Source organism: Amblyomma americanum, chromosome 9 (assembly GCF_052857255.1).
Source record: "Amblyomma americanum isolate KBUSLIRL-KWMA chromosome 9, ASM5285725v1, whole genome shotgun sequence".
Taxonomy (NCBI): Eukaryota; Metazoa; Arthropoda; class Arachnida; order Ixodida; family Ixodidae; genus Amblyomma; species Amblyomma americanum.
In genome coordinates this window covers 49,454,712-49,464,816 of record NC_135505.1, presented here as the reverse complement: position 1 = coordinate 49,464,816, position 10,105 = coordinate 49,454,712, and the positions used below count along the sequence as shown (strand labels likewise).

At 45.7% G+C, this 10,105-nt stretch overlaps 1 protein-coding gene across 1 annotated transcript in view; it reads left to right on the top strand.

The window, feature by feature from the left end:
* Positions 1 to 5,281: 5,281 nt before the first annotated feature.
* LOC144105326 (uncharacterized) overlaps positions 5,282 to 10,105 on the top strand; it is a 263,954-nt gene continuing 259,130 nt past the window's right edge. The window contains exon 1 of the mRNA XM_077638461.1: positions 5,282 to 5,992. The gene's annotated coding sequence lies outside the window, so the exon portion shown is untranslated. The remainder of the gene's footprint in view (positions 5,993 to 10,105) is intronic.

Sequence of the window (10,105 nt, the reverse complement as noted above, 5' to 3'; positions counted from 1 at the left end):
AGGAGAGCTTTGTCACCCTCAGCTTTATCACCTTTATTCGCCGTGTCGTTTCTTATGCTTTAAATATGTTCATATCTACTGTCACAGCGAAAAAGCAAGTAACTATTATGTGTGTGCTGTGTAGTTGACTGAATCCTTCAGAGAACGGACTTAACCAATTCACAACGAATTTCATGGACTTAAGATTGGACTTATGTTGTGGTTATGGAAAGCCCGGTAAATCAGCATATATCATGAGCTCTTTGTCCTAACCACTCATCATTTCAATCACGTCCGATCTTTCGGGTTTCTTGGAGAACCAGGCCAACCTCAAACTTGGAGTTTTTCTTTTGCCAGAGTTTCTCACAGAAGTTGCTTGCTTTGTCACGTCAGCCGAGCACTGACTGGTAAAAGGGTGCGATTCTTTTAACTGAGCAGTGGATACCTCTCTCTCTCTCTCTTGTTCTCACTCTCCGCCAGACTCTACTAAGGAAGGCTCTTTTCTGAATGCACATTGTTTCACTACGGAAAAGCAAAAAAGACTCCTCTCATATTGTGGTGACCTTCAATACACTTCGCTGTGATTTCCATACCAGCTTGAGCATAACCCAAAAATATATGCCATATGGGGTAACTTGGTCGCATCAGCCGCAGGTGGGCTTCTGACACTACGACTTCTCTTTCAGTCGAACTGCAGCTTGGATCTCTTCTTAAAGATGCAGGTATGTTATTTTTGTGCTTTAGAAAAAAATAAAATCTGTCACATTTAAATATCATTTAGTCACGAAATGAGCCAGGGGCTTGTATTTGAGCGCGTATTTTTTCTTCTTTGATTTTACAGCTCAGCCGAAAGGCGCAGCTGCAGGAACGTTACAACATTGCAGAAAATCACGCATTCGTTAGAGCTCCACATTTGATTTTTGGGAAGCCTATAATTTTAGTTGAATGTGCGAAGAAAGAAAAAAAAATGGCGTGCAGTAACCTTGTGACATGGTATTCTAGAATTTCAACACTAGGAACAGTGAGGAACGCAACGAGAGTTATCTGTATTTCTTTGATAATTCTTGTTTGGTAAGAACTATTTGTTAGTAAGATTTGAGGCACCATTTCCTTCATACACAGGAAAGAGTTTCCCAAACCAGATTATTTTTTCTATTGGTACAATGTCCCCCCCCCCCCCCCCCCCCCCAACCACCTACACACTTAGACAAGCATTGCTGCCCTTTTTAGAACTGATTTTAAAATTTATTGATCAATATTTATTCCCCGAACGTCCCACATGGCTGAACCGCATTTGAAAATTGCGGCCGTCTGCATATTTATGGATCCGCTTATCCACAACGTGCTATTGGCACTCATCTCAAAACACGATTTGTCAAGTTAAAACATTATGATGATCCAATTTTATAAAGTTCAGTCGATTTAAGTTCCACAAGATCCGTTTGCCGACATTAGCCCTCAGCCGAAAATGACAAACTCACAACTGCAGTGAGAATAATTTTTTTTATTCGCAGTAGTATTGCGAAGGCCTCCATTGCGGTCCAATTTTAATCCCCTTTAATCAGCCAAATGCATTTTAGGTAGGCGAACATTCAGGCACAGATGCCTTCCAAAGCAAACATGCTGTGCGCCCCATCTCATCATACAGGTGAAAATTCGTTAACGTTCTGTTATATCACTTTTGTGACATGTGTTGTTGCTTTTCCAGAAGGCGAACTAACTTATTTAGGGAAACAGAGATAGAGAAGGGGCAATAGCAAAGTGTATTTTGCTAAAAACATTTTCCTTGGAAATCACGAAAACCTCCTTAGGTATACTGTGGATAGTGGGCCACGCAGGCATGAAGGGACACGATTGCAATTAGATGTGCTAAATATCTGCGCTGCGCATTTTTGCTTTCCATGGTATCAGTCCCCAAAATATTAGGGCGGGCACTTCAATTTTATTTTTTTGTCAGCTCTTTCGTCTCCTCTCATTATATAATCATACCCCGCCCCACTCACGGCAGATTAGCAAACCAGCACTTCTGCGTTGCATCCCCACCTAGCTTCCAAAATATCTCTTGGTCTTCCCCCAATGCTGACATACGATATTTTCACGTCCGTTAAAGTGGTAACTACAAATAGTGAGCGGTGTACTTCATCAAGCTGAAACCTTCGAAAATCTACTGATAAAAAAACACGAGAAAAATGGCGCCGAAAACGTTACAGCAATGCAGCGGCAGATACGGGAACCCGTCCAGTCTGTTTTATTGTTTGCGCTGTTTTCCTTGCGTTGCTCATGAACCATATGGCCCCAGCAATCTTCCTTACCAAAGAGAGAGAGAGAGACAGACGCTTCATTTGCAGTCCATCACTGGGGCACTGATGATGATGTCCTGAGGCGGGCTCATCAGAAGTTGGCCTTCCAGCCAGTCGAAGCCAATCCAAGCATTCTAGCAGGGCCGAAGGACACCGAGTATGTGGGTGGACTAAACGTCCATTGGTAAAGAAAATGTTCAGCATTCGTGTGCAGTTCCGAGTGCCCGACAGTTGGGGCAGGAGATGGAGTAGCGGTAATCGTAGAGATAACGACTGAATGGGTTGAGGAGGGCATTGAAGTGTGTTAGACTCTAGAAACTTTCGATGTTGGCCACTCTACAGGATGAAATCGGTTCAAGTTTCTTCTGAGATATATATCCCAAGCAGCACAGATCATCAACCCAATATCAGAAATCTGTTGGCAATGACCGGTCCTCCAAATGACCAGCATTTGGCAACACATTCCCAATATGGGACCTATGCCCCGTGCTGCTAGGAGTGGGATTCCTTTGGCCATGTCGCACTCAGCGCTTATATACCCTGGCTTCTGTCCTCTAACCTTTTCCGTCTCGGTAGCTTATTTGGCAGGAAACCCGACGGGACGTGGTGAAAACGTAAACGTCAACAATGTGCAATCACCAATCGACGCGTACACAAATCTGTAAACAGTTGTTGAAACTGCTTTCACGCGCTGCAATTTTCTTGTAGTTTTCACGTAAATACTAGCCTTTGGAGCCGAGCAAAGTTGTTAGTAAGAAGCGACCTTGCCACCACTGACAGCGTTGACCCAGACTGACTCTGTCAGAAATGTGGATGCAAACGCATTCATTTCAGAAATTAAGTGGGGTTTACGGCAGGCGACATCAGAAGTAACGTGCTCCAGCCCTCGTTCAGTCCACTCAACGCGAGCGCTTCACCGTACATTCCTCTTAGCAACCACGGTTCCATGGCGCCGTCGCCCTTCCCAACGCTAGGCGTTGCTGCGACCGCAAATATCTGCACCAACTGTTATCTCATTTCGCGTAATCAGCAGTTCCTGAGTCAGAATGGCACTGGTTATCTCGACGTCCAACGTCACTTCTAAGGTCAGTTGAAAACGACGCAGTAGTGCACCTGGGCGAAAAGGTTTTCAGCAGCAATTTTGTTTTGTTCATCCGTCGACGAGACGTAGCCGGCGTGTTGTCATCCAATAGTAACGAAGACTTCGCGCTTTAGATGGTGCACTAAGGTTTTGCCCCTGTTGGCATTGATGTCTCGCCTTGCACCACATCATTGCCCGCATACGTGGCCATTTTTGTGCAGGTGGTAATAGTGAGGGTTAAAATCGTTATTTAGAAAGGGTAGCTAGGAGATCGGTCCTCGTGGGTGAGGTCCTTAGTCCAGGAACTCCAGTAGCAGCGGCGTTGCTCACCGCTCAGGCTAGAGCTGCACAGAGGCAGCTGCTCATCCATGGGTGCGTATTCGGGTGGGCTATAATAGGTGAGGGGGGGGGGGGGTGATGGATGGAGGACACTCTCACGTGGAGTAATATATTATGGTGGGTTGTGCGTTGCTTGCATGACGGGCAGCGAACACCTATTTAATAATGGTACTTTTCGGTAGACTAACGAATTCTCGTTTTGTTCGTGAACAAGGAGCGGCATAGGAAGCGGTATTGCAAGCCATTCACGTACTGAATTGCGCAGGAAATATATACAGTGTTCGTCCCCATGTGTAAGGGACTCGAGAGTAAGCAGTTGATTTTCAAACAAGGCGATATCTGGCCACATATGCTAGGTTCGAGACGCAACGTTTCCACACAAGTAGAGACACAGGGATTCAAAACCCAGATTAGATCCACGACTTTGCCGGAAAGCCATTGCGGCTGCTGTGTATTATTAGTTTTTATTGACGGGTGCACACTCCTCGAACGATTTACGCAGGGTTGACGCAGGCTGTACTCACATAGCCTTAAATATTACATGCCATGCACTGAGTGAAGTTGCTGTGTCGTGCACGCTAGTGGCAGGAACGTTACGTGCAAGCCACGTTGTGGAGCTTTAACTTTTGCAGCAAGGAGTTTGTAAAGAGTTTAGCTTCGGCCGTCCGAAACTTTTTGTCCCATGTCACCCGGTGCCATGTTCCATTTTACAAAGGTTGAGTCTTGAAAGTCGTATACCCAATTAACAAAATTTCTCTCCAGTTTCATCGCAAAAAGAGTGTTCACAAAGAGACTGCGCACTCAAGAAATCAGTGTATCTGGTTCCAGGTTTAGGATGCAGCTCCCTTGCTAAAACTTTTTGTGGCAATAAAAGTCACTGACAACGCGTGCGCGGAAGCTTTTTGTAGAATTACCTACGAGGTTATGAAGAACTTATAGCCCATAAATTTAAATTACACATCTGCTAACGCAACACCGTAGGCCGCTGCATATATGTTGCATCAACCAATTCTTTGCTATCCGGGAAACTTTCGAATCACTTTCGTCAGTTGCTGACGTGGTCGTGTGAAGTGAAAAGTTGTTTGCTCAACTAGGAAGTGGACATTGCACCATCAAGCGATGCGCAATCCTCCGAAGGCAGCTTTCCGTAAACTTCGCTGCACACCAGTACAACCGAAAGCATTCGAATTCAGCGCCGCGCAATTGGTGGACGGGTGGAAAAACTTTATTTAGCAAGAGACTTCGAGGCCCGCAGGCCTCCTGGTTCTCCGCACGACCGCACTCACGGTTTAAACGTTCATGTTATCTTGAGCTATGACGTATGCTGTCCGGAAGACGGCGATGGCTCGTCCTAATCCTTGCAAAAGCAATCATAAGCGCCAAAACCGAGGATGCCAATCGAAGGTCCCGAATAAAGCCCCGGAACAAGGCACTCCCCGGCAGGCCCGGCGCGGAATGTTTCAGCTCGCTGCCAAGGTGGGGCGCAAGCTCCGCGATTCCCTAGCTTTTCACGCTTTTTGCGCTCGCCTTTTCCCTAGGCTTGCGCGAGCGCTCCCCAGGTTCAGAACCCCGGCCGGCCGGCGTCTCTCAGTCGCCTGTTGCTAGGCCTGCCAGCCGGGGTCGCGACTTGGCCGCGCGTCGCCGCTTGGGCGGCGGTGCTTCGTCCCACCTTTGTTTTTGTTGTTCCTTCTTTTGTTTGGAAGTTCGTTTATTCGGGGCGCCAGCGAGGTCCGTTTCTCAATATCTGCGACGCCGTCGATTTCACTTTCTCTCTCTCTCTCTCTCCTGGCGAGAAAGCAAAAACAGTTCGACCCACAAAGCTGTTTTCTGCCACAGCGAGCGGGCTGGTGTCGTCTGCTGCGCCGTGCCACTCTGCTGCGCGTCGTCTGCTTGCAGCCGCGGCTGGGAAACAACAAGAAAGAAAGCAAGTCTGTTGTCGCATGAGAAGAGACTGGAAAAAGGCGTTTTCCCGAACCGGTGACGTGACGACAGGCGGTGTGACCTGAGGTTTCCGTGGCGTGCTTTTGGTGCTTTGTTTACGCGGGTGTTACCCCCAGAAAGACTTCGTCGAAACTTTTTTTATCTTTTCTTTTTGTTAGTGAATAAGTAGCCCACTGTCTACGATTGGGTGAACAGCGGCACATTGTGCAGTGCAGTGATTCTTGGCACGACTGAAGTTTTTCGAGTCGATAAAGGTGCGCGCATCGGTCAAGCCTGGATTACTCCGGTGGATTTGGGCGCCCGGTCCCAAGTGAGATCACCCGTTGCACCAGCCAACCTCCTCTGAACCCACGTAAGTTTTGATGCACCATGCGGTTCCTGATAAAGTAGAATCATTGAGGGAAGTTGAGAGTAAGGCGGCATCTTTCTTGGCTGCGCATGTTGACGTCGTCCTATAACAACATGCAATTAATTTTCGATAATTTTTCATTGCAGTGGGATATTGCAGTGTGCAGTCTGAACAATAACTGACCTTTATTTTCCGCGAAATGCCTGCTCTCAAACTTAGCGCACGTCAGCATTGAACAGTGAAAGTTGTCAACGCACTTACGCGTGAGAAGTGCTGTTGAAGGCTTCATTCTTAGAAGAATTTTTTTTTTTCTGGCGTATATTTCAAGCATGGATGTCCAAGTATGTCCTCTTCACTCAAGAGCTGTAAATTACAGCACAGAACCTGTCGGAATAGCTAAATAAACAAGCTTAGCGTTGTTCGTTTTGAAGTTAGTGCTAAAGGCTAGGAATATTACAACACTCCAATAAATTTCTGAGCGATGCCAAGAAGGGAGAATGTTTGTCATCTAAAGGCGGCGAAATAACATTGGGGCAATGATAAAGATTCATCCCACGGTGCAAACTCGTACACACTTCGTTTGCAGTAGCATTTAATACAACACAAATGATCGAACTCTCGCATCACTTGTGGTGTTTTCGTTCTTCGATACTGTGTAATAATGCGGCTCGTTTTTGCCCTAAGTAGAGTGGAAGGCGAATTATTTTTTTTGTCTGTACATTTCACACAGTGAATAAAATAACAGCGCGTGGTTATTATTCGCCGCTGTTGCACATATTACATAAATCTGCCTTATTTATTTTTCGCACAATTGACATATAGTGGCGGCCGCGCATATGATATAGAGTTCAGTCTTCGCCCGAGGTAAATAATACCACAAAGTGCTCAATCCTTTCTGGCATGCGAACGTCCATTAGGCATATTTATTCTTTTTTTTCATGCAGTTACATCTGCTATTCTCGTTCTTTGATAGACCTCCAATAAATGAACGATGTCGGCATCGAGTATCGGGCTGTTTGTGGTCGTTTAGCCCTGTGTGCCTGTGGTCACACCGGTTTGTCAATCCAGGTGGAAGCATCTGAAGTGAAGAGGCACACGCATTGAGCAAGAGGACAAGCGACTATGTGGCCATTGCTTTTCGCCCCTCTGCTATACATCAACAGCGAGTATTTCCGTGGTTGGCCGTCTGTGTCCCGCTTAGATTTCGTTAACGACATCAACCCTTCAACAACCATAATGAGCATCTTTTATCATAGCTGCAATATTTTTTTCTGCGCAGCCAGAAAGCACTATTTACTTGGTTCAGAACAATGTGTCCCAGTTGATTCTGCTACGTTATCGTATTTGTCGCTGCTTTTGATAACTATTCTTTTGTTTCTGTACGCACCATTCGAGAAAACCGTACCACCGCTAGACTTAACGCGATTAGGAACGAGAGAATAATGATGCAATCGTGGAAAGTGGAAGATACGACGCCACTTGTTCTTCGCTAGGTCAGCTAGGATCGAGTAATATGTCATTGCAGGCCTTGCGAATTAGACGGTGTTGCTTGCGGGATGTCCCAATGGTAGCAACGTGTGTGGCTCGTGTCCGGATAGCGGGAGTAATTTACGTTTTCGATTATTGAGCTGCTCTGAAAGGGACTGTCTGCAAGAGAGCTCGTCAGGAACTACTGTTTCTGTGAACAATTCTCTTCGCAATGAACGGAGTCATTAATGCGAAAGCATTATATTACGCATCACCAACCAAACCAGGCGCTGTCGGCGTTGGTCGCGAAAATGGTCACCGAAAATCCCAGATGACGTCACCGTGGCATCAAAGAAAAATAAATTTTCTTCCGAAGGTGGGCGGTATTGAACCAAGGTCTTTCAGACTACGAGGCAAGGATGCAGTTCATAGGCCACAAAAGAACCTTTCTCTTTTTAAACATGGTATTTATTACGCTGAAAATATGTTATATTTAAATGAACTACTTACAAATAATTGAGGAAATGCCACGAAAAAAACGGCTGCAATACCGTGCTGCTTCTTGGCGAGCAATAGTGAACCCAGCATATGCGTTGCCTTACGACCGTATGGTAATGAGCAGACGTGTCTTTAGAAAGGAAGATAGAAACATACAGATAAATGAGATATATATAAAGGAATTAAAAGAAAAAATGCTTTCGAATTCAAAGCACGCAAGTAGTCTAGTGCCTTCCGTAATTTTTACATTCACTTACCACAGACATAGAAATGTGGTGCCAGCACGAAATCTTAACTTCAGTGGAGCGACAGTCGCAGCGTCTTTTTTTATTATTTAGTACCTCGAAAGCCCCTGTAATGCGGCATTACATGTGGGATGGGCGAGTCAATTAGAGAAGAATGGTCTTTATAGCGTTCTTAAAGCGGTTGGCGTTGATATGATGCACGGCGTCCTGTGGTAGCTCATTCCAGTCCCGGGATGACATGACGTGACGGGGCGGTCGCTGTTACGAAATATAGAGAGCATACGCTCTCGTGCTTCGGCACCAGCTTACATAACGCGCTTCAAGCACGATTTATATGCATCAGAACTGCCAAGTATGCGATGTTGCGTACGTAACATGCTATGCGTGTGCACTCAGTCGTGCTTGCAGAACGGCGGGAAATATCCTATTTCACTTTACGTGAAAAGAATGTGCCTCCAGAAGTCAGCTGTGCCCCATAACATTGATGTTCCTAATACGCATTTGACGTGGCGGCATAAGTCGTGGGCGGTTCTATAGTGTTACCCCTCTTCCCCATTTCGCTTCACCCTCTCACTCCATCGCTGAAGCCTCGGCTTCAAACCGACGCCGACGCCAAGATTTCGCGAACTGATGCTCCTAATGGTAACGCAGCAAAAGTACAGGAGATATCTATGAAAAGCTCAAGGAGCCACTCATCTCAGATATGCTGCTAGCGCTTGAAAAAACATAAGGCTGGTGTACCAACTAGCACCAGTCGTTGTCGTATTACTTAACCATGTAGGTTAACTGAAGCGTGAAGCAGGTTCCTCTTGTGACTGGCGACATCTTATGTAAACGGCTTCTTTGAAAATATGCTCTTATTTCTCGTTCTCAACGCGCATTCGTACAACCTTGAACAATTGAAGTTCCTTCTAAATCCTCTTCGGTATAGAACATGATTACTATGCTTTGAACAACACCTCACAATGCACTCTGCAAAAACGTCGGCAACATATTCTGGGTCTTTTCAATCACAATAATTTCTGTGCTTCTTCCTTCAGTTGACTAACATTGCGACCATGCGCAATCCGGCTTTTTGTGTTTCTGCAGTAAACCACGGTAACTAAAGGCTTTCCGTGTAGGCAGAAGGAAAACGAGAAGATTTGCACATGCATTTTGAATTTTTCTTCGCGGTCTCTACACTGCCGCTGTGCTTTCGCACAACGGCCTCGTCTTCTGTTCTCTCCGAAAGCGTGGACAATGTGTTTCGGTTGTTTATTTTCTTCTCATTTATACGAGTACTGCAACAATGGGAAGCTTTCAAGCTCACCGCCGAATGCTTTTGCACAACAGCATCAACAGACAGAAGGCCCTCCGGCGCCTGCGGCTTTTGAGGCATGAACCGCAAAAGGGTGGCGCTCTTCCGGTTGGCACAGCCTCGCTTTTGAGGCAGTGCGCGGTACCAGTTACGGTGAACTTCGTGATTATGTGTGGTAGTTTTAAGAATAAAAAACAATCGCAAAGCTCCTATATTAACGACATTAACGGTGAATAGCTCTATCTGCGCGCTAAAGCGTATTTCAGCTTTGAAATCGTATTCCTCCTTAGGCAAGGCACACTGGTCGCTCTTCGAGCTTATCATGAAAGGACCAATGACATCACGCAGCATGTAACGACTCTATGCTTTCATACCTTATGTTTCTTTCTGCCTTCACCGAAATGAATTAAAGGCAAGTATGTTTGCCAGGTATGAAAAGTGCTAAGGGTACAGATGGAACTGAAGAACACAAAAACATTTCTGTTGTGTGCTCTGTTTCCAGGTAAGAAATCCATTGAATAAATATACGTATTTACTTGAACCATCGAGAAATTAGAGCTCAGACTAAAAATGATGAGTCTCCAGCAGTGCTGAGGTTTTTTTAAAAAG